This window comes from Pocillopora damicornis, chromosome 5, assembly GCF_964200805.1.
Source record: "Pocillopora damicornis chromosome 5, jaPocDami1.2, whole genome shotgun sequence".
Taxonomy (NCBI): domain Eukaryota; kingdom Metazoa; phylum Cnidaria; class Anthozoa; order Scleractinia; family Pocilloporidae; genus Pocillopora; species Pocillopora damicornis.
This window is the reverse complement of record NC_142674.1, coordinates 27,935,648-27,960,566: the sequence shown is the minus strand read 5'-3', so window position 1 is coordinate 27,960,566 and position 24,919 is coordinate 27,935,648. Positions and strand designations below refer to the sequence as shown.

At 39.0% G+C, this 24,919-nt stretch overlaps 1 pseudogene across 1 annotated transcript; it reads right to left on the bottom strand.

The window, feature by feature from the left end:
- Positions 1 to 78: 78 nt before the first annotated feature.
- LOC149046312 (DDB1- and CUL4-associated factor 1-like) lies at positions 79 to 24,553 on the bottom strand (annotated as a pseudogene). Its single transcript, XR_016186789.1, has 33 exons — positions 24,369 to 24,553; positions 23,318 to 23,387; positions 22,658 to 22,725; positions 21,836 to 22,097; positions 20,903 to 21,099; positions 20,194 to 20,295; positions 19,268 to 19,426; positions 18,525 to 18,704; positions 17,404 to 17,610; positions 16,917 to 17,006; positions 15,876 to 15,955; positions 15,274 to 15,414; positions 14,974 to 15,076; positions 12,769 to 13,033; positions 12,058 to 12,200; positions 11,369 to 11,450; positions 10,716 to 10,810; positions 9,548 to 9,661; positions 9,135 to 9,277; positions 8,175 to 8,250; positions 7,929 to 7,990; positions 7,399 to 7,465; positions 6,744 to 6,815; positions 6,448 to 6,507; positions 5,926 to 6,008; positions 5,329 to 5,413; positions 4,560 to 4,733; positions 4,248 to 4,322; positions 2,931 to 3,024; positions 2,297 to 2,401; positions 2,090 to 2,163; positions 768 to 848; positions 79 to 480 (listed from the first exon to the last, which is right to left on the bottom strand). The product of XR_016186789.1 is annotated as a DDB1- and CUL4-associated factor 1-like (transcript).
- Between the last annotated feature and the right edge of the window lie 366 nt (positions 24,554 to 24,919).

Sequence of the window (24,919 nt, the reverse complement as noted above, 5' to 3'; positions counted from 1 at the left end):
TTACCATGGCTCGCTCATCAACCGAACCTTGGGGGTCATTTTCTGTGGCGTCTCTGTCCTCACACTGACTGCATAATCAGTAACATGGGTGTAATTTTTTCGGTGATGACTTCTACTTTCTGCTACATAGCATTTTACATAAAAAAACTCCACCGTCAAGAAGCTCAACTCCAAGCTTAAATTATCATTCCCAAATTGTGTGATACAAGTACATCTTTCAAAGATAAAAACATAGCAGAATGACGTGCTCATTGTTGAGTTGAATTAACAACTGAAAGATGGAAAATTAAAAGCCGCGCTTCAAAAAATTGCAATATCACTGTCATCATCCGAATCATCATCGCCAGATATCGTGATTTCAATTTCGTCGTCATCATCATCATCGTCATCATCATCATCATCATCGTCATCGTCATCATCATCATTTTCATCATCATCGTCATCGACATCGTCATCTTCCTCGCCACCTTCGTCGGATTCCTAAGAGAAAAAAGGCATGGAGTCTTTATTTTATTGACCTACATCAAACACGTGTTGCACTAAGTGACGTGTTTTTGAAGTATGTTCCAAAAGTAATTTAAAGTTCATCTCTGCTTTAGTGCCAGGGGGCGCTATAGTCCACAACCTAACAAAGTGCAGGATTTTGTATGCAAATAAGGCACGAACCAATCACATAACCGAATCCGCATCCAAGATGGCGGTTTCACTTCTCTTTGATTGGTCCGTTCCTACGAATGTTGATGTGAAAGTCCTTAAGATTCTCATACCTGCTCGTCCTCGTCATCAGCCCTACGCAGTCGCCCGACTTCGTACACCCGGCAAACGCTTTCGTCGGTGCTGGCCTGATTCTAAAAAAGAACGTTACCGAATTTATGATATGAAATAATTCACGTGAACTGTTATGACATGATGACAAGATCTTTACGATGATAGTTTGCAACTTATGCAATCATGAAATGACAAGTAAAGCCAGTCAGATGGTTCGCATTGCCAAAGTTTCTCCCAGTTGTCGTGGCATGAGGTAGCTGGGATTACTGCTAGCTCCTGAGCTTGCGGTGCAGGCGTTATATTAGGGCGAGTTAACGTTAAGAAGTTCGCGATCGATTATTTCACCGGCCATGTTTGACTTAGAGTTTGAGTGGAAAGTGGAAGAAGGGGGCAGTGAAAGGCGAAAAGACGCTTGCTCGAAGAGGCTGTTAAAAAGCGAAACACCCCATGTCTAATTGTGCCTCACCGCATTTTCGGAATTGAGCAAGTAACCGTAACCACAAGAAAAAGAAAAAAGAAGAAAAAAACAAAGCGTAGAGCGGATGAGTGAAAGCGTGAGGCAGTTTTTTTCAGCGCAGAGACAAATGGCTTCGACGTAACCTTTTCCGAGGACACAGATATGAGCTGATATTCGCTGCATCCTATGTTCTTTGAGTGTAGCTTCCGTTAATCCCTTTGACGATGTTTCTTCCATTTGATTGTAAACGGTACTTTGAAGCAGACACACTTCTGCACTCAAAGGTTTGTTTTATAATTAGTTTTAAAGCTAACCAGCATCTGAAATAGAAAGCTTTTCCTAAAAAAACCAGTGGGTAACACTGCCAGCAGATCTTTTCCAGTGACCAGTGTGGAAATTAAGACTTTTTGCTACCCTCGTAATCCGCGAGACACTCCATGTTCTGATGAACACTTGAGAGATTCCCTCAATCTGTCTACAGCCGCTTCCTGCTCTAAAAAAATTCGGTTTTTCTAGGCAGCTTCCTCGTGAATGAAATCGGAATTGTCAACTACGCCTTCGAAAGAGTTCACCCTCTTTTGTTTTTCCCGCAAGATAATCATGAAGCAGTTTGGCTAGTGATTGACAAGTAGAGCTAAACCGCACCAATCGGCTCAGGTCTTACGATCAAGATAAATTGAATTTAATGTTTCATAGAAATCACAAGAATCCTCTTACCTCTGAAGAAGTGTCGGAGAAGAGGGAGAAAAAAAGAGAAGAGAGTAAGTTAAGCAGGAGCGGGAGAGGAAGAGGATGGGAATGAAAGAGGAAGGATGGAAGGGAGGAAAACAAAACAAGGCAGAGGTTTCCGATTTTTAAGCTTACCTCAATAACGGCTACAAAGCTGTCAGTTATATCGGTACACAAATCAAATAATGTCTTCTTAACGTCGATTGTAGCTGTTTGAAAGCAATTGAAATTTCCAACATCATTTTCTCACTCATTTCGTAAACGTCAAGATATTTCAAATTAACTGATAACGAGCGCCAAACAAAATTTCTATTTAAATTTGTAGCAAGCCATCCTGCTCACCTATTGGTTGATAATCTGTTGCGTCAAAGGTCCTGAACGAGGTCTCGTACGGTCCAAGGAGCCTGGAAGCTAGCGGTATTTCCAAAGGATCCGAAAGATGTTTTACTATAAAATACGGAAGAACAACTACCGCTCCCTTCAGTCCAGAATTCATTTTTTTTTTCCATTTTTTGAGACATCAGAGGCTATGAGGGACTTTTCCCTGAGGGCCCAGTTATGTAAAGGGCGGATAACGCTATCCGACGGATAGAGTTTTATCTCATGGATAGCGCTATCCAACCTTCGAAAGACTGGAGCCGGAAGTTTTAGGGTTATGAGTGGAATAAAAGAGCTAGAGCTCTTTCACTTTTCCAAACACCGCAAAAGTTGCTAAATAACTGATGAAAAGTTGAAAAATTTCCTTACGCAATTTTGGATGTCTATAAACTGCTAAAAACCTATGGAACCATAATCCCGGGTGAGTATTCTGTGCTCTCAATTTGAATTTGAAAATCGAGATGACATATATATTGCAACTAAAAGCTCACGACTTGGACGTACTAAAACCTCAATATCGGGTCTGGTTTCCTTCGCGAAAAATTAATAAAGTATTAACAAATTTGAGAAGTGCGTAAACAAGTAAACATGAAATTACCCCCATACATGACGCCACCACTGTTATTGAAGATCACGTGACATTGATCTAGTGAAGGACATGTGTCCAGTAAATGGAAAGAGCGAAGATCCCACTGTTTTTAGCGTCAAGGATTATTGGCAAAGCAAAAGGCACACGGTTTATTTGAAATGAATGTTGTGCCGCGTAGCACTGGGAACACAAATGGTGAAACAGAGAATTAACTCTGAAGTGTAAATTAAAGTGCTATTTAAACCCATGAATAACCCAATAGCACTTTAATTTACACTTCAGAGTTAATTCTCTGTTTCACCATTTGTGTTCCCAGTGCTACGCGGCACAACATTCATATGTACCCTTACTTTCTCTTCGCCGCGATTCACCATCCTAAATCGTCCCCGACTTTCTCTGTGCGACCTCGTAGCTCAGTCGGCAGAGTAACGGTAGATCTAATCCGGAGGTCGTGGGTTCGATTCCCACCGAGGTCAAAAGATTTTTTCTTTGCCTCGTGTGGTTCCCTGTTTCCCTTTATTAGGGCTAACGCCCTGTGGGTTATTCATGGGTTTAAATAGCACTTTAATTTACACTTCAGAGTTAATTCTCTGTTTCACCATTTGTGTTCCCAGTGCTACGCGGCACAACATTCATATGTACCCTTACTTTCTCTTCGCCGCGATTCACCATCCTAAATCGTCCCCGACTTTCTCTGTGCGACCTCGTAGCTCAGTCGGCAGAGTAACGGTAGATCTAATCCGGAGGTCGTGGGTTCGATTCCCACCGAGGTCAAAAGATTCTTTCTTTGCCTCGTGTGGTTCCCTGTTTCCCTTTATTGGGGCTAACGCCCTGTGGGTTATTCATGGGTTTAAATAGCACTTTAATTTACACTTCAGAGTTAATTCTCTGTTTCACCATTTATTTGAAATGAGTTGCTTTGGACATTCTAAGGGGTTAGTGTCACAAGAAACAGTAGTGCTTCGTCAGTTGTGAGGGCGGGGAAATAAGATAGTTTGGTTTTATCGACTAGGTTGATGATGTAAATTGGCCAGCAAATCACCAAGGATATTCAGACATGAGTTTATACTCCGTGGATCAGTCAGGTGACTGTGTATTGCTTCACGAAAACGCTCAAGATGAGGAAACAATAAACTTTTCATATGAAATAATAGTCCTTGATATCTATCTCTCTCCCAATTCACTGTCAAAGTAAGAAGAAGGAGGTAGAGTGATTTTTCGAGATCCGTGAAAGGGCGACGTTGTGTTCCCTTATTTTCGTGAATCTGGACTCACTGCTTTACAGTATAGCATTGGCTCGTTCTTAAAAAACGAAAAAAAGGATACAATCTCTGAATTGATGATAATCTCCAGCCCGGAGGGATGAAAAACGCCGCTGACAAAGTTGTTAAACTTGTCAAACTTGTGTATAACCCGTAATTTAGTGTTAACAACTGGGTTGAAAACGTAAATTAGCCACCGTAAAGGGTAAAAAAGCTGACGTTTCGAGCGTTAGCCCTTCGTCCAGAAGGGCTAACGCTCGAAACGTCAGCTTTTTTACCCTTTACGGTGGCTAATTTACGTTTTCAACCCAGTTGTTAACACTAAATTACCTGCTATACTCTCCCACCGACGCAGCACCACAGTTTCTTTAGAAACTTACCCCTTTATTCATTTGTGTATAACCCGTTTGCCTTTGACATCCCATAATACACTGTCGTTCAGTACCAGGTCGTCCGTGGGATTAAAGGAGGCGAGGTTCTTTGAGTAGTTGTTAGTGTTGTTGGAATCGTGCAGAGTTAGTACCCGCTGACCTGTCGCAGTGTCGTAAATCTGACGGTTGAATATAATCTAGTGAATAATATCATCACACTCTAACTGCATTCTAACGTCGTTGTTATCGAGAAAGAAAAAGGGGGTTTTGGCACAGAAGTACCACAAGCAATAAACGACAAAAAAAGAAAAAAAAACCTGAATTAAATACAAAATAAATAAATCTCGAGTTCGGCGCCTTAAAGTTTGACTAATGTTTCAAAAGACGCATTTCAACTGAGTGACGTGAAAGAAAAACATTTGAAAGAAAAGTTATTTGTGAAGCATATCAAAATAACAAATCAAAAAATTATCAAACACAGCCAAGAGGCCTCAGAACAAGTAAACTGAGGCGCAGAAAGCTGATCTCGGTCATGAAGTCTGGACAAAAAATTCCTCTTGAAAGTCCGTGTATTCGAGACAAAAAACGATCTCGCACAAACTTGGGCGAAATTAGCGATTCTATCATCCTTGCTGTCCCGTGTTCACGCACTAGCAATTTCGCTGATCTATTTTTCCTTTTGTAAATGTCCTATATGAACAGCGACAATTTGTCAAACTGAGGCTACTCGCGATGTATTTGGAATTGAAAATGCATCACATGTCTTGAACTCACATGCGCAGTAGCGTCGTGTGTGCCAATAATTCTGTCTTCTGATAAATTACTAAACTTTACCCAAGTGTCCTCGCTAAATGGATGTCTGAGCCAAAGAGAAACAAGTAAAATTATAAAGTAAATAGCACTTTTTTATCAAATAGAGAGATGAATGTAACGACGAAACATTACAGTTCGCCAACTGTCACCGTGTCATTAACACCAATCCGATTATAGGATACAAGCCATGATATACACCTAAATTATTTCCCATTTTGCTTGTTTTATCTTGAGCGTTGATTGCCGCAGGTGAATTAAGTTGGAGTCATTTCTCGTCTCCTGTAATTTATGAAATTAGTTTGTCTAAGTGTCTTCTGTAAAAGTTGTAGCTCTGAAAGAACAATGTAAAACTTTTTTTTGTATTTCAGCGATCCTCAAGTCAATAAAAATTAATGGTAAAACATAGTAAAGTATGTGTCTGTTTTATGTTTCTGCGACAAACATTGTAGTTTGTTAAAGGTGAGATACAAATAAACCAAGCAGAGACACAAACAAGGACGCACCTATCAGATGCACTAGTGCTACGAATCAAACAGGTTTTCAAGTTCAAAGACTTACTTCATTTCGAAAACATCTCCAAATGACCAAAGAGCACAGGGAGGCAAAGCAGACGAAGATGACGTCAATAAAAGTTCGCGGTCCTAAAAATTGAAGAATGAAGTACAGAAAGACAATTTCAGTGATAAATGAATTCGTGAACACAACCTGAAAGGGTCACATAAACCTTAAAAAGGTTCGTAACGTTGCGAAACGCGCTGCAAAACTGATGAATAAAGAGGGTTGATTGGTTTCAGCGAAAGATATGGAAACAAAACAGTTAACAAGAAGACTGGATTTGACCGAACGTTAAGTTATTTAAAAGCAATAGCGGAGCTGCCTTGTTTGTGTAGATGTGGAACGAAATCCAACATCGAACATAACTTGTTACCATTTGACTGTTGTTGGGTTGGGGAAGGGAGGGGTGGGTGCGCCCCCCCCAAAAAACGTGAAAAACATTAATGAAACTTTCGACCTGTTCGAAGTAGAAAGAAAGGTATTTTTAACTATACGAGGAGGGAAACTTCCATGTTGTACTCTTACTTTTGAACATTGGCACATGGAAATTGCTCTGTCTGCGCTACAGAGATAAGTCGCCTCTTCCTGCAAAAGATCATTTTTTTAAAATAAATACGTAAAATAAAAATGAACATGAATAATCATGCACTGAACGGTTTAAATCCAAAAAAGAACAACAAAAAAAAAAAAGAAGGAATAGGTATGATACAATTGACAACTTAACTTGTCACAATCAATGACTAATTCAAACACATATAGCTATTTGAAGAAAAATTTGGCGTTTGACTTGAAATCAAAAAGGTGTAAATTGAGTTTTGTACCTGTCCAGTTATTAAGTTGTATTCCTTCAACTCGCCTATTTGTGTTCCAAGTAAAACAGACTTGCCATCGGGCTGAGGAGAAAAATGAAAAACTTAGGTACTTTCGGTACGTTTACATGACCTCATAAAAGCCATTCCTTTTTTTTTAAACAATAGTAAGGATAATTATTACGGGTAGAAAAAACAAAGGAAACACAAAATCATAATTTCCATTTTACTAAGAATCAGCCAAATGTAAACGACACCAAGAAGAGGTTCAAACCGTTTGACTTCTAAGAGTGACCAGGGTCTAATTTCTCTTTACAATATCACCCTTTGAATCAAACATTAGGATCACGTGAATAACAGTGACCAGCGTCTAATTTCTCTTTACAATATCACTCCTTGAATCAAACATTAGGATCACGAGAATAAAGAAAATGATCACCAAATAAGAAGCTCTTCATTTCTAAACAAATTCTCTTTGTAAGCACCTCAGGGATTACATAGAGAACAGTAAGGAGAATATGCATACTGATGTTAGCATGTAAAGGCCAAATTTAGCCAACCAGGATCTTCTCTATCCTTGGAAGTGGTTAGTCCTCGATATCACTTGCTCCACTTAGCAGTTATAGATCTTAAAAATCACATTGAATGAAGTAGCAGAAAGACTTACTGCAAAACATGCACATGTAAAAAAGCTGTTTTCTTCAGTATCGCGAATGGCCCTGAGCGGTTTAAATCTAATGGAGAACAACACAGTTAGACACAACCGAGAACTAAACTTAACACAATCAAAGACTAATTGTGAAACTTCGTCGGTAAAATGCGTCAGAATTCTGTAGAGGAACATCATCTTGAAGATTATCTTGAGCAAACTTGGCATATTCTAATCGTTTCCTTGAGTCCAAACCTATCTGCTAATAAAACTGAAATAAGACTTCAAAAGGAGATCAACTAGTGTCACGACCTTGCACGTGAAAAACTCCACTTCTTTTGGTCGACGCGAAGACGATAAGCCGGCGCTTTTGAAAAACACGAAAAATCCACTCTGTTCAGAGATTATGGAAACCTCCGTCAGCTGTGTTCAGAAATACCGTTTACGTGTGGACAGGGGTCTGAGAATCAGGTTACAATGATTCTGTTAAAAAAAACATTAAGAATTTCTAATAAAGCGATACGAAGAACAAATAAGGCATCTCCTACCTTCCGTACACAAACCGTCTGTTTAGTCTGGCGCCGTTAAATCCGCCATGACGCGGAATCACCTTCAGGTGGGAGAACATTTTTTCAAGATTGAGTACAGATAAATGTTGAGGGAGACCACTCTATAATAAGAGCTGACACGAGTATCAGAACGACCTATTAAGATGATGAGATAAGTGTTTCCTTTGTCCGCCAACTTGGCAAAATAGTTTTGTTTAAAGCTAAGAACAATAGCAATATACATACTTCTCTTCGCCTTAACCTCGTCGTCATGTTCGATGGTGCGTAATATATGTACTTTGGTTCAGGGCATTTGTGGGGTCTGACGATAGACAAATCGGAATAAGTTGATTGTTCACAGTTTTGAGTTTTCTTAGACATCTGCAATTGTGGCGTATGATTCGATAAACAGCCCTATTTTAAGTATAGATTTATAAACACTCTGGAATTTTTTAATTGAAAGAGAGGAGATTCATTATGTGCAGTTTTTCAAAAATAATTCTGCAAGATGCCACATTTAAAACTCTTGTTATAAATGTTACAAACAGTTTTAAATAAACGGGCAAACACTCGGAGAAACAGTAAAAAAATAAATAAATAAATAAATAAAAAGAAACAAATAAATAACAAACAGTAAGGGAGTGTGAAAAAAAACAAAGCAAAACAAGAGAAAGTCTATTCGTCTAGTGACCTAGAAAACCTTGTAGGCAAGAAATATTTCTTACTCACCTACCGGTCTACCAGGAGGAGTTTAGGGTTTCACAAACCTTTTATATAAGTAGCTACCGTTAAAGAGATAGGCGGTGGTGATTACTTAGGGGTCGTACAAAATTCGTAAAAAATCTCAACAAGGTAATTTGGTATTATAAGTCGAGTTGATCACCACTTCGGTCAACGTTAGCCCTTCGTCATCGCTCTGACGAAGGGCTAACGCTCGAAACGTTAACTTCGGAACTATAAACGGTGGCAAATTTTCATTATCAACTCAGTTTATAGTACCAAATTACCTTTTTAAACTCTCCAACCAACAAAGCACCACAGTTCTTTAGAAACTTTCCACCTTTAAAATCTTAACAGAAGGCATTACGAGGCTATATTTAAGCGAGAGTGTAATGCGGATAAGAGACTCAGCGAAACTTCTGGCAATCCTCCAAACAAGCGGAAATACTTTTTCAGATGTTTTTGGCTCTGGCATACATGACTTACCGTATTAAGGAGAATGGAGGACCAGCGGACACAGGATTGTTACACTGCGCATGCTGTTCGCGAAGATACCGCGTCACGATCATATCCAACGTAGGAGGTGACGGTGGGCGTGCAGGGCGAGAAAGATCGGAAGGTAGAAGCCGCTGACCAAAACAAACATGCAGACAAAGAAATTGATCGACGTTCCATAAACAATATTGTTACTCAAAACATTGACAAAATAATCATATCGTAATAATCAACAAATTATTATTCTTTTCGACAAATACATTTACACGAGATTAAAAAAAAATATTTTTTTGCTTGAATTTCTTTGTTCTTATGGCGGGGGTGAATTGAGCACACGCCAAAATTATGATCAGCATTCAGATACAGTTATCCTGACCGCTCAATCATCTAAACACTGTTATTACCTTTCCTGTTGGTGTTCCAGGGTCGTTGAATCGGTACCGCGTCAGGGATGGAGTCCCGGGAGTGCTCACACCGGAGGAGGCCGTAGAAAGGCTTGAGGAGTGATTGAATCGAACCTGTGTAGAGTAACATGGGACATGGCAGTAAGCAAACGGTTAGTCTTGTACGAAGAGATACCATCCACATTAGGAGCCTGACTGCTTGCCCGCCTGATTCACTTGATCAACCGATCGAGCACTAACCTACTGAACGATTTACTGGTTGATTAGCTGATGGAAGGACAAGCTGACTGACTGATGGACGAACAGGCTGAATGACTGACGGACAGCCGCAGTGATAGACTAACTGACTAACAAATTAACTGAGTGACGGGCTAATTGACTTCCTGACTGACGGACAGACGCAATGACAGACAGACTAACTAACAAACTAACTGACTGGCGGGCTGATTGACTGACTGACGGACAGACAGAATGACTGACAGACTGACTGTTAGAATAATTGACTGACTGCCTGACAGAATGACAAACAAACTAACTGACTGACGGGCTGATAGACTGACAGACTAATAAAGGGGGCAGGTTTCTAAAGAAGCGCTGTGGTGCTGCGTCGGTGGGAGAGTATAACGAGGTAATTCAGTATTACCAACTGCGTTGATAACGTAAAATGGCCACCGTAAAGAGATTAAAAGCTGACGTTTCGGGCGTTAACCCTACATCAGTCACTCTGACGAAGAGCTAACGCTCGAAATGTCAGCTTTACCCTTTATGGTGGCCAATTTACGTTATCAACTCAGTTGATAATACTTAATTGACCGACAGACTGTCAAACGGATGGGCTGACTGACTGACTGACTGGCTGACAGATTGACAAGCTCAATCACTTACTAACGGCTGACTAACTGATGGACTGGTGGACTAAGGAACGGAATGATGAACTGAAGGACAGATGGACTGACTTAATTTGTCGATTCTTTTTCCTGTAAAAGAATTTTACAAAGGAATTTCAGGAAAAAAAAGACAAATTTGGTCATTTTCATAACCCGTTCACGCAGACTCGTGCCATTATTACATGACTTTAAAAAATGCGATCGTGATCGTATTTTCCTCATGAATCAAGGGACCTTGTGATCACAGAATACACTTAATAACGACAACATGCACCACATACTTTCCTATTAGTAGGCGTATAAAGCAGATTTGATTCAGGTTTTGGGTCAGGTAGATTGGCTTCTCTCCGTAAAACCTCTGCAGTCTCATGAAGTCCTGGTCCAAAACAACCACACCTTTGATTAACAAATGAGCCAAACACCCTCAAGACTAGAACAAATTTAATTCGAGCGTCCAAAGTAATCTGGGACGTTTCGCTTTTGCTCTACTAAGGGCTGTTATTGATCTAGAAAACTCACGCCACCTTAACCAATCAGATTCAAAACTAAAACCAGTTGCGATTTTGCCGCCCGCGTTTTCCCGCGCTTCAGAAGGTTGTTTATTTTTACCTTAAATTCTTATTGGCTCCACGTGATATTTTTCTTCGTTCTGATTGGTTGTTTTGATTGCTATACGACACTCAAAATAAGAAGCAGAGACTTAACTACAAAGAGGCCTTACAACAAAGATTATTCCTACTAAATTATAGAAATAATCCAGCTCTGCATAATTGTTGGACTGTCAGATGACTTGGGACTTTCGTTTCTAAATTTCAAGAGTGTGTTATGAAGCGGGGTGTGATCTAAAAATAGGTTTAGAGGGAAATTCTTCAGTTTGTGATTCCGCCCCTTGACCTGATTTTCTCTTAATGCTCCTCGACGCTCCACAACAAACCTTGGGTTGTGAGGTGACTGTGAACCAGTTGTAAAAGCTCTTTTGCCGGATATGAAATATGAGTCTGCGCAACAACATCAGCCTAAGAAAGTAAAGGCTGATATTTAGTTATTGGGCTGTACAGGTTTTGAAAGTGTCCTACTTAAGAGAACATCGAAATAAGTAAGAAAACCGACCCCACATAAGCTATTGGGTAAGAGAAGTAATAGGACAATTCAAACTCTAAAACTGTTAAATTTACATATGATTTCTTACTGGGCTGTTCTAATAATGCTCTAGAAAGCATTAATTTCTTAATTTCCTCTTAACTTAAAAGTATTTAGATGAAACCCGATAGTGTGACCATCTTACCTACGATCAAATGTTTTCTTTTGGGAGGGGATGGCAGGGAAACTGAGGATGTCCCTCCTCCCCTCCTCTGAAAAACAGAGAAAGCCTGGAGGCAGTCTCGATGACCATCCATTTTTAAACAAGAAATACAAAGAAGTAGATTCTGATAAATTCTTCAAATCAAAATCATCGATTGTTCATTATTTAAGCAAAACTTAAATAATCGAAATTAGACTTTACAGTACGTTTGCCGTTCAAAGAAAAGTTAATGAGCTGTAAACTGTCGAGTAAAGACGCTGTTGAAGGTCTCCGCCCTCCCCTGTGTGAGACGATAGGTTGTGTCAATTACAAGTTCATACCTTGTTTATTCTAGACAGGGACGGGACTGCAGAGGACGTAGCCAGGGATTTACCAGTGACTCTTTCAAGTAGCTCGGCAGCATATTTGCAGAAATGGGCGTGGTCAGAAGGATTATCCTCAATGATCGGCTCTCGCATCAAAACTGTCAACAAATTCAAGACAAACGACATTGAGTCAACGTAAACGAAAGAAATGAAATGATGTTTTAGAAGGTCAACATGGCTGTAAATACGTCAAGATAGCTGGATATTTGGCGAGCTCTTTTTGGCGCTTTTGTGAACTGAGACGAAGAGTCTTGAACTAGACAAAAGCTCTTGACTGATTAAGTTGTTCAATGAAGGAATTACTACATAGCAAAATTATTCTGCTTATATAAGAATCAAGAATGACTTGTTTTCTTTTAAGCGTTGGAAAAGAAAGCCATCTGTGATGGTGAGTGCTCGTTTTACATTTGAAAAAGTGTTTTGACCGTCCTCTATCGCTTTTTACGACTTCTTTGCCGACGTTGGCTAAACATTACAAACTTTGTAAGTCTTCGCAAGGCAACCTTTTATCTTGCGCGAGATAAAAGCGTGATACCCCAAGCGGATAAGAGCTCAGGTATCTATCAGAACACAGGACTCGCTTCATCTTGCCCACGGGCACGCCCAGTTGTATAATATACATGGTTGGACAAGTGTGAAGAAAGCACTGCGCAGTGCAATACTCACTTTGTAACTGGCCGCTGTTAAACAGCTGTAGTTTTCCAATGACTTGTCTAATCTTGTCGCTCCTCGATAAACCACATAACGCTTTACAAGCCAGAGCACGAATACAATCTGCATCAACCAATGGCGTTTTCACCATCAGTAAGGAGAGCAGAACCTTGATGCCATTACTGGCCCTGACACATCCCCACATCTTGGATAAGATGTCGTCGCTACTTTTGAAAGCCGGCTTGGATTTCGACTGAAATTTTGCAACAGCTCCGCTAATCTGCAAACAATGAAGACAAAAGTAATCATCGCGGTGACGCCAAACACTACTTAATCAGCTGAAAAAAACATTGAAAAAAATCATGCCTGTACCGTAGTTAAACGGATAACTGGAAAAAAGGAACAACGCACTCGGCCTGGTAGCTTAACGCCTTAAACACTAAGTGCTTTTAAAATCAACAAATATTCCTAACGTTTGAGTAGCAATTCTTTAATGAACTTTAATCAGTCTCTTTAATCAGTCTAAGACTGAGGGGGGGGGGGAAGAGAGCAGCGTTGAAGGAGGGGAGGGAGGGGAGGGAGGGGGTTGAGGAGCCGTGCAGAGGTAAGCAAAGCTTATCGTGTTGACTCCGACATTGACTCAACTTTAAGCGACTTTGTCATTACCAAGTCAGCTACAAAATGAAGAATTTTCGCCTGCTCTACCAACAAACTACGCCTGTAACTCTGTTTCTTATTTGTTTTTGCTTGTTCCTATTTCAAGGCTGTGCTCTAAGGAAAATTTCAGGGAGCCCTTCGGGCTCCTAAGCGTTTTAGCTTGGGTGTCCAGGCCTAAAAGATGGTCGCCGAAATCAAAATTTCGGGAAGCCCTTTGGGCTCCCAAACATTTTAGCTGAGGTGTTCGGGCCTCCTAGTTGGTCGCCCAAAATAATAAATCAGTCAGTTAATTATTAAAAATTAAACAAACTGTTTTCGTAACGAGTCAAATAGAACTATGTGCATTTATTTATTGTTTTTATGTTCATGAAACATCGTATCCTTTGACCTCCTGAAAACCTATCATCACTTATAGTCAAATAATTATTTAATTCACACTTACAGAAGCAGTGCAAAACTATTATCTTTTTTGAATAAGTCATCTTGTTGGAAAGTCATCGTTTAAGAGCAGAACAGAAGTATTTTATTTCCTATGTTATCGGTGAAATGTTCAAGACCAATGAGCTTTTTGTGGATTCGGTCGATTTTATTTTTAGTGCGTGATACGTAATAACTTGTCACGACACCAAGGACAATGCGGGACTTATAGAGTTTATACCCGTTTCTAAAACAATCGCAAAAAAAAAAAAAACGTATCTTTTCTTTTTTATACATCGTGTTTTACTGGAAAAACAATCTTAAGTTATGTTTTTGCCTCGCAGACACGGCAGTAAAAAGCCGGCTAAAATATTAAATTAGCATAGAAGAGCGACTCCCGTATTTATTCAGCGATTTATTAATCGCCGACCGTACTTTACGCCTATCAGAGCAGAAGTAACAACTTCTTTTGAAAAACTAGCTGATGAGCTATCCCAATTTAAAGGAAAAATTTTAATGCTATCGGAAAAGCCGTTAAAATCGAAAACTGTGCAGCTGGTCAAGTTCAAAGTCAAGGATTATGCTACATGTGAATTCACGTGGAACCACCTTTGAACATCAACGCGCGCCCGATGGAACAACATTTTCTTTTAAAAGAACGACTCCCGTGTTCATTTAGCGATTTATTAATCGTCGACCGTACTTTACGCCTGTCAGAGCAGAAGTAACAATTGCTTTTCAAAACTAACTAACGAGCCATCCTAATTTAAAGGAAAAATTATAATACTATTTGGAAAAGCGGTTAAAATCGAAAACTGTGTAGCTTGTCACGATCAAAGTCGATGATTATGTTACACGTAAATTCACGTGGAACGACCTTTGAATATCAACGCGCGCCCGATTGAACAACATTTTCTTTTTTTTTTTTACTGTAAATCAAGAAACCAACACCAGCCAGTCGCCCGGCCGGGCGACCAAGAAAATATTTTCAGTCGCCCGAGGCCAAATGTTAGTCGCCTCAGGCGACCGGGCGCCGTTAGAGCACAGCCTTGTATTTGTTGTTGTTTTTTTTTCTGTCGCGAAAATACTTTGAGAAACTCATGCGAGAGGGAGGGAACTAAATCGAAATGCGCACAAACCACTTACCCTGACTCGAGGACCGCACACACAGTTACAAGTGACGTGGAGAGCGGCTTTCTGTACCTCAGAGTCATTGAGTAAACTCCCTTCAGCGCAACGCAGCAGAAGCCTGGAAAAAATATTTCTTAACATGACTGAATAGAGTATATAAACCTTCTGGCCTCTTGCTACCAAATGTTTCCACATTTGATGGCAAATATAAAGTGACTAAGAACACTTCTACTCCTTCTGATGATCACGAAGGACTTTTGATGAGAATTTTTCGAGTCTTCACGTCTAAATTAATTCTCTTCCCGTAGATCATACCTCATTCCTTTCTGTTGTTCTCCTGACGGAAGTTGCACTTCTTCACACAGCGCCATCTGAGCCTTAGGACCGACTGTCAACACAAACAGCATCTCTAAAGCAAGGCGGGTCACGTCGGCTGCTAATCGGATGGCGTCCGCTCTTGAATGGAGCAAAGAAACACGAATGAAGAGGATTAACAAGCTGTTTATACGCTTTTAATGTACAAAAATGTTAGTAGAGATATTCAGAGTTCACCAATATAGCAAAATATGCCAGTAATAACAATTAATTTCCATTAAATATGGAACAATTACCAATAGATGATATTAACATAGAGCAGTGGACAGGCCTTAAAAATGGCATTTAAAATGCAGGGAGAAAAATTGTAATATCATAAGTCGACAATACTGAAAGCTTCTTGTACCTTTTCGAAGGCAGTAGAAAATCTTTACAACTAATATTCAGCCACAATTTTGATTTTTGAATTATCAAAAAATTCAATTCCTTGAGTTGAAACGATTTCCGAGAAAGTCCAGTAGCACAGTCCTACAAGCAGACCTTTCCTGATTTCCTAGACTCGTACAAACTCTGGAGAAATGATAGCAAAACCAATGACTTACCTATTACTAGTCACTCCCCAGTCTGACGATAAGGAGATCAACTGAAGCAGCAGGGTGAAGCCTTGAAGTCTGTTCATCATCTTTAGGATAAAAAGAAAACATGCTAAATAATAGCGAACTTGAGCAGTCAGGAAGGCAACGTCGAGGAAGACGTCGACTGAAATGATGAATTTTTACTTTTGGTTAGAATTTCGCGAGTGGCTGGATGTGTTTATCGTCTCTTACGGGGCCACAACTTCAGCATAACATATGTAAGCAGGGTTGAGTTCCAAATGTAAGTTTTACTAATTTGCAATCGGTGTTTCCGTTCTCAGACCACGCAACTTTGGGTGATTTCACGTTTTTGCTTTGCAGAGAGCATCTACGGAAATGTACAAAGTTCTAAAACGCACGTGCTGAGCAATTAGATCTTTTGTTTGGCCACGTCCTCGTTTCAGGCCGTAGTGGTTTGCCACAAATCCCTAATAAAAATGAGAAAATGTGTGCATTCTGACACTGTAAAGACCTCAGACGGAAGACAGTTTACTTTAGTTATAGGTAAATTGGCAAGGTGTGTCTATGCTTATGAACATTGGTGAATAAAATGAAAAAATAAAAACAAAAACAAAACAAAACAAGAAACGAACAAACACACAAATGAATGAAATTACTTCTATTCCTGAGAGCGAACCGCATATGTAAACTAGTAAACTTATGAATATAATTATTATAATAGTAATAATAACTATGATGATGATGATAATAATAATAATAATGATGATAATAATAATAATAATAATAATAATAATAATGATAATAATATTAAAACCGAAGAGAATAACGACTAACAACAACAAAGCAATGGAAGTAGGTGTTATATACCTACGAGTTTGAAGCCGGAAATTGTATCATGTCCCTGTGAAAAATACTATAACACTCTACATAGGAGTTTCAGTGCTACTATGTGCCCTCCACATAATAAACCAAGTTACGCCTCTGCGAAATAATCAACCACGACCATGTGACGCTTTTTTTTCTTTTGCGTTATTTTTCAGTTATTACCTCAACAGGCTCCCAACGCAGTGTTGTTGGAGCATACTCTAACATCAACTGACAGTTCTCCATTACACTGCTGTGAGACAGGGATGCAGCCTGAAAGAGAACAGTTGCTCATCAATATGAGTTGAACGAGATGACGCTAGGCTACCAAAGACAAAACTTCGGAAAAAACAAACAAACAAACAAACAAACAAACAAAACCAAGCAGACAGACAAACAGACAAAAACAGTATCTTCTGCGTAAATATTTAAAACGATTTGGAGTGTTTGTTAGGCGAGGTTCATAAAGTAGAAAATTTACAAGGATGGGATTAAATGTTAAGCAGAATACTGCTAAAAACCTTTGCCAGGTTTAAGTTAACTTCCAACCTCTCTGAACTAAAACAGCCGGGCAGGTGAAGTCCTTTTACATAACATAACATACTGAATTTGCCCATCTGCCGATATACAAATTTTCTCTTAGAATTAGAAAGTAGGCTTGGAAATTCACCTTATACGCTGGAACTGGAACTGGCGGTGTTCCACCCTCGTTCCTTGCAATAGATCTCCTCAGCGCATCTGCCCTGATGTGAAGATGGGTATCAAATTATCTTCGTAGAGCCATGCAAGTATGTTTTGCTGTCTGCCGGCTACCAAACACCTCATCATCACTCAGTAGTTCTGCCTCATCGGGACGAAGGATTGAAAGCGTACTTAGCTGCCACAACAAGGTTAAACAAAAAAAGATTCTTTTAGAATGGTTTGCAGCCAGTAATATTCGTTGTTTTCAAGATGGAAACGCAAGTGGAATAGGACCGTAAAATGGCTTGAAAAAATTTAAAGGAGTCTGCGCAGTCTGAAAAATGCAGACACGGCGTGCACTAAAAATACTTGTTAATTCATAGCGGTCGGCATGTCTCTAAACTACGTTTCAAAAGTAACAAACCGTGATTTATTGAAATGGTGAAGGTGTTTCCCTTTATTAGGGCTAACGCCCTGTGGGTTATTCATGGGTTTAAATAGCACTTTAATTTACACTTCACAGTTAATTCTCTGTTTCACCATTTGTGTTCCCAGTGCTACGCGGCACAACATTCTTATGTACCCGTGATTTATTGAAGTAGAGGTGGATGGCTATTGGTGGATATTCCCTAAGTCTCGAAGCTGCGAGGTGAATATCCACCGCCAGCCATCGGCACTGAGGTGAATAGTTGTTTTAGTATATATTTAAACAGTAAGATAACATAGCAAAAAGGGACGATTTTAACTCATTTATTCCCGCGATGATTGCAATATTTCCGTGCGCAAATCACGCGCGAGTTGCTCGGAGGTGAAAAACAACGGATATTCTGAGTTTGAGTAGCCAATCAAAATGGGCCTTCAACGTTATTCACCACTTTATTAATTAAATTATCACTATTTACGTTAGTCGTTCTTTTATTTCTTTACGTATTGCATAATTTTTCGAATGAGTGTGATTAAGAGAAATTGCTACTCCTACGAGAACGGAAAGGTCACAGAACAAATAGACCTCGTGGTGTGGTCCTACTCCAGGCGATTGAACTACACGATCCACGTTTCTCTGGGGTCCAAACCGTGTCGTGTAATTAAGAAATAAAACTGACTAATTACCTGGTTCACAAGCTTCCGCAGACCATCATTACTATCGAACAATTCCAGCACTGCTCGAAATGAACACGTGAGCGAGAAAAAGAGAGTTGCGTGACACCTGCCAGAGTCGTGAGAACATTCTAGAAGCCACAATGCATACTTGACCAGGTCACTCAGCACAGGGTTTGGTAGGAGGGACACCTGAAACAAGTTACTTGAAACAGTTAGGGAGGTTCCGAAGACATATTGTTTGTTAATTTCATAATCCTCTGGCCCATGTAGAAAAAAGAGCACCAAGAATTTAATTATTCGAAATTTTTTGTGGAATTAAGAGTAGCTTTGTAAGATAACATTTTTTTGAGTGATTATTTCTATGTTTCTTATCTTCATCTTTTTCTATCTCCTCGTCTGCAATTCTCTTCATCCATTTAACCAGTTTTTCTTTAATTCCTTTTTTATCTCTCTTCATGCGGCAATAAGCGCTGTTAAGTTTTTTCTGCCTGTGGGTTATATGTTATACATAAATAAGCTTTTTTTTGGGGGGAGGGGGGGAGGGAGATTGATGAAAAATAAGCAGATATGTGTTATTCATTGTTATTTCATGTTTAACGGAATGATACTCGTTACCTCTTTCTTTTAGAAAATACTGGTCTGCTCATAACTCACCGATCATTGGTAAGTTAAATCTGCACTAAATAATACATTTCTTACAACTACAAATCAGAAAACTTAAAACATTTTTTTAAATTGGAAAAATGTCTTACCCTCTCCATGGCGTCCTCATTGTAAGCGAGATAATACAGACACATAGAACATCCTGTAGCAGCCACAGATGGGCGTGGCACTTCTAGTAACCGCTGGACACCGTTATGAGTCACAAATTCTGTGGCAAATTTTTTATGACAAAGGAGGGATGCCAAATACTAAAACGACAATAAAAGGAAATAGCTTTTAAATTTTGAGGTTTTTTTTGTCAGATCTCAGTCCGTACAATGTATTATTGTCTTAACCTTTAACTTCACGACAGAATTTCTCCTCACAATATCAATACAATATCAACCAGATAAGTAATGAGAATAAAGAAAATTATCATTTCGGGCAGGATTAGCTGATCCAATACTAAATTATCCGAACTAACATTATAAGAATTCTATGGTTGACAGTAAGGAGAATTACAAATTTGATCTGGGAGTTGAAGAGTTAAAGTAGTGTTTTTCAAGAGAGATGAATGTGGTAGAGTGTCTAAAGGTTCGTTTACACAAAAGACAGAATTGGAGTCGAATTGTTTATTGGTTGTAGGAGCGCCAGCGACCCAGAGAAAATCGAGAGTTGGAGTCGTAAGTGGAGCCAAAAGCTTGACGAAATCGGAGTCGGAATATTCCGAACAATTTATTTTCTTCTGATTCCGCTAAGAACTCAAACGCTTATCATCCAGTGAAAACTCGATTATCGGAATCACAGCTGAGCTAACCGATGGCTGAAAACTCCAGCAATTTATTTTTCACATATCATTAGCGAAGGAGTCATAAGTGGAATCAGTATTTTGCTTCTGATTCTATCGGTTTGATTTTCACAGGATCATATCGTTGTACGCTTTTTGTAAGAACACCGGCGAGGATGAAAACCAACCGTAACTGCATGAAATTCTAGACGTACAACACAAAGCATGACGTTACTCCCTCCTTCCTACCTTGAGGGCTTCAAAGACAAGTTGTAGGTCCACCTGGCCTTTAAATGCAATGTAGTGCATGACAAGATCCAGGGCTTTAGACTCAAACACTGTCGGCAACAGCTGAATTGAAATGTTCAAAGAAAAATGTGTCAAGATAAATCAATGGCCAAGCAATGCTCCAGGCTCAGCTACGACTGTTTTAGTTGCCATAGCAACTGATAAAATTTGGTACGGCTCAAAGAGAACCTCTTCATTCAGAGCTGAGTGCATTAACTTTTGACCAAGGCCAATGCATGTCCCTTCATCCAACAAATATTTTTTGCTCGCGCCAATTAGTTAAAACGTCTCACATGATCAAAAATCCTTGATCCGAGTGATTTATCGTCTGACTTAGACCAATTTATGTCCCTGCATCCAAAAAGAATTTCCTGCTCGCGCACGTTCAGTTAAAGCACATCAGATGATCAAAAATTCTTGATCCGAGTTCTTTATCTTCTGACCAAGGCCAATGTATGTCCCTTCCTCCAAAAAATAATTCTTGCTCGCACACGAATAGTTAAAACGGTCCAAACTCAAATTTTCAAGTTGTGTGACATTTCCAATTTATCCTTGATTCAGAGCCCTTTTCCCATAAGCTTCCCACAAGCTTCCCACATACTTCAGTGGAGAGACTCTCTCTGTTCTTCATATATCATTAAATGCTCAAGTGCCTAATTACAGCACATACCTCCTGATATTCCCCCAAGGGAGTCAGATACTGTAGAATTAGTCTCTGCTGCATGCCAAGAGTCAGGGGGGAGAGGGAAAAGGACATAGGGACTATGTGGTACCCTCCCTTAGGTGCACAAATTACATTTCCAGTGGAACGGAAACCCTTGCTTGTTTTAACTAGCAATGGATGTTTTGCTTGTAGACAACTTTTGCCTGAAACAAAAGGAAAATATTTACAAATTTTAAGGAAACTGAGTTAACTTGTGCAGGGAAAACCTACTTGGCATACTTCCTCCTCCCCCTTATCCCACCCCCTCCCCCCCCTTTCAAACAAATTTTTTGGTGTCAAACTTCCATAGATGATCATTAAACATTTTAGTCCTTGATAACAATCGTTTAACTGATCATTTTATTATCAAAATCTTCCATTTGCTGACAGACAAGCCTCCTCCTTGTGTTTCACACAAAAAGTCCTCTGAAATGACATATGGTTACTGTTTACCAAAATTTGAGTCAGTTTGTTGTTGGAAACTCAAAATCTTTCTTGTTTTTTTTTGGCTGGAAATTTATGCTGAAATATATATGATAAGATTAAATATCAAACATTTATCAAAACTTATTTATAAAGGCAAAAGTAGACAGAAAGAACTCTACAAGATCTCGATGTGTTTTAGGTCTCACATCGTAAGTTTGCATGAAAGCTCCCAGCGTATACCTGGCAATTCACTACAGAATACCCACTGGAGCTCCTACTGGTGCCAGGATCTTATTGAAAGCACTGTCTTGTCTGCCAAAGTGAAAACCCAAAGGCGAATAATTGAGCCTTCAAGTTACAAACAAGTCATACCACTCAGTTTGAAAAGACAGTTAAATCAACTTAAAGTTGCTAGGAGATTGAACTCACAGACAGAGGGACAATCAGAGTTACAATACTCAAAAGTGAACTAACCCTTTCCATTGTAGCTATTCACTTCTTCCACTTCTCCATTACACAAACCGGATAATTCGCCATTCTGTGACACAGAGCATGATGGTCCTGGCTCAGCAAGATTCACTTTCTTTATCTTGTTACTCACGCTGTTACTGTTTTCGCTCTTGTTCCTGTTTGTCTTTGCTTTCAGGATAATCCTGTTTGACAGGTCTGTCACAGCGGGCTGTGTAAGGTCGGACAAGTCCTTTAAAATGTGCAGCCGTCGCAGCATAGAGGGAACCTAAACATGTGAAACTCAACATTTAATCCTCAGCTTATAGTTTACAAGAGTTTTTCAAACAAAAAATGCAATGACTGACAATAGACAATTCCTGAGATGTGAAAAGCCAACTTTGCACTCAGACGTTTGAAATACAAATGCTGTTAACCACAAAGCTAAAAACAAAAAACCCTCAGCACCCTAACATTAATACTCATATCCTTCATACTGTTCTCTTGCATTTCTTAAGGTGCTGACAAGGAGAATTTAGCTTCTTTAACAGGTGATCATTTCCTTTGTTCTTGTAACCTTAGTGGTCACTCTTAAAAATTGCTATATCCAACATATTGACCAACTCCCTGTTGGCTTGTTAGCTCAGCTGGTAGTCAGCGCTGCACTGTTATCGCAGAAGTCATGTGTTCAAATCCTATACGGGCCTGAAAATTTTTTTCAGGTCTTATTTCAACTACTAGTTCAGTAGTGTTCTTGGCTGTGAGGATCTCTTATACTTATTTCTTCACCACAGTGCAACTATATGAATTTCATATATCTAAAATCAAATTATTGCTATACTGACTTACCAAGGTGGAGTTTTCTTCTCTGAATACTGCAGCAATATCCTGGCTCTCCATGGCAAATGCTAAAAGACCTGTTAATAAATAATTATTATTATTATTAGCAAATTAAAAATGCAACTGCAGCAATACGCATAAAAACGAACAAAAAGGAATATTAGAATCCTCAATCAAACCATGACTATCTATATCTTAACTCTTTACACCCTAACATCAGTATGCATATTCTCCATACTGTTCTCTATACATTTCCTAATGCACTGACAAGGAGAATTTGTTAAACAATCAAGAGGTTCTTCAGTTGCTCATCATTTCCTTTATTTCCACGATCTTAATGTTTGATTCAGGGTTGATATTGAAAGAAGAAATTAGATGCTAATCACTCTCAAGGGTTAAACTAATGTAAATAACCTTGGATCACCAAACTAAAACACCCTTCTACTTGCACCCAGTTTATAAAGGTGTAAACAAAATTGAGTTAGCTCAGAAACTCAGAAGCTTTACAGGAATTAGGTAAATCTAATTTTCCCAAGGGGAGCACTGGATGCTAAATATTTAGTCAATTCAATTTTCTTTTTTTTTCTTTTTGTTTTTGGTATGGTGACCAAAATGTTCAAAGCCTGAAGTACTGTGAAAAGTAAGACCAGTAAACTATGCTATAAATACCTGTAGCATATGATCTCAGGGGTTCTGAGGCTTCTCTGGCCCACTTGCATAAACGATTAAGCATTGCTTCCTACATGTACATGATTGACATCAAATTTATTGATAGGAAATATGTAGAGAAATATGTTTTTTGTCATTTCACAAGTGTGGGACAAAGAAAAAAAAGAAAAGGAGAGGAGATCTTATTTGCTGTGGCTCAGTGGTAGAGCATTGGACCCCAGAATCTGAAGGTATAAGGTTCAATTCAACATGGAGACTCAGAATCTTTTCTTTGTCACATGCTTGTGACAAGACAAAAAACATCTTTCTCTATTTCTTTAGTGAGCTTAAACCTTAAAATCTCTCTTATTCTATTTAAGAAATATGTAGTTATGAATTAAGGAACAATGAAAGTGGATCTGAAAAGTTTGCATTTTTTTAAAGTTTTTTTGCACTAAAGTGAGGTGAATGAGAGCAACAAATAAGATCTCTTTTCCTTTTCTGTTTTTCATGATGTAACTACATGAAATTCATGTTTTTTATCTATAATTTGATGAAATAGCAATTGTATGAGTTAATTCTGAGTATTTTTTCTGGAAAGGACAAGGGCTGCCATGCCACAGAAACTGGACACATTGATCTGGGTTTTTACATAGAACTCAAGCTGAAGAAAGAAGGGGTGCCATGCCACAGAAACTGGACACATTGATCTGGGTTTTTACATAGAACTCAAGCTGAAGAAAGAAGGGGTGCCATGCCACAGAAACTGGACACATTGATCTGGATTTTTACATAGAACTCAAGCTGAAGAAAGAAAGTCACATCTTAAGATTACTAAGTTAAACCCTTTAACTCCCAGAAGTGATTAACAGATAACTTCTCCCCATAATATCCATACATTATCCAGCACAAAGGTAATGAGAATACTCAGACTTATCAGGTAGAAGTTGTCATCTTGATTTAACACCAAATTCTTGAAACTAATTCACAAGGAAATGTGTTGCAGCTAGAGCAGAGAATTAACAATCAGATCTTAGGAGTTAAAGGATTAAGAATACCTTTCTAAACTTACCATATCCTGAAAAACTGCAGCACTTTCCAGCCCAGGCATGGCATTTAACAACACTCTGGCTGCAGTGCAGTTCAGATTAAACTGTTCCACAGTGCTCAAGATATAGGAGTTCACTAGTTTGTCCATAAATTCATCATTTATGAACAGCGTCTTCAAAAGATGGCCTAATGCACAGTCTGGGTCAGCTCTACCTGAAATATTCATGATGGAGAAAACAAGAGCTGATTTTATTTTGAATAATTTAATACAATCAAGACCTCTTATTGGCTGAGAGCAAGATCTGCACTGTTAAAATTACAGATTGTCTTTTTCCCTTAGGACATACATCTGAGCCAAAAAAAAAAGGTTCTGTCACTTAAGAGTATGGACTGAGAAAATGAGGCTCATAAGATTTTTAATAATCAGGGTCCAATAAAAGGAGAAGATTCTAATTAAAGCCAAAATTTAAAATTTTTCAAGCTTTTCAGTGAAATACAACCCACTAAATTGACCAATCATTGTGCATGTACTAACTGAGAAAAAATTTATAATAAAGTAAATAATTTCATTGA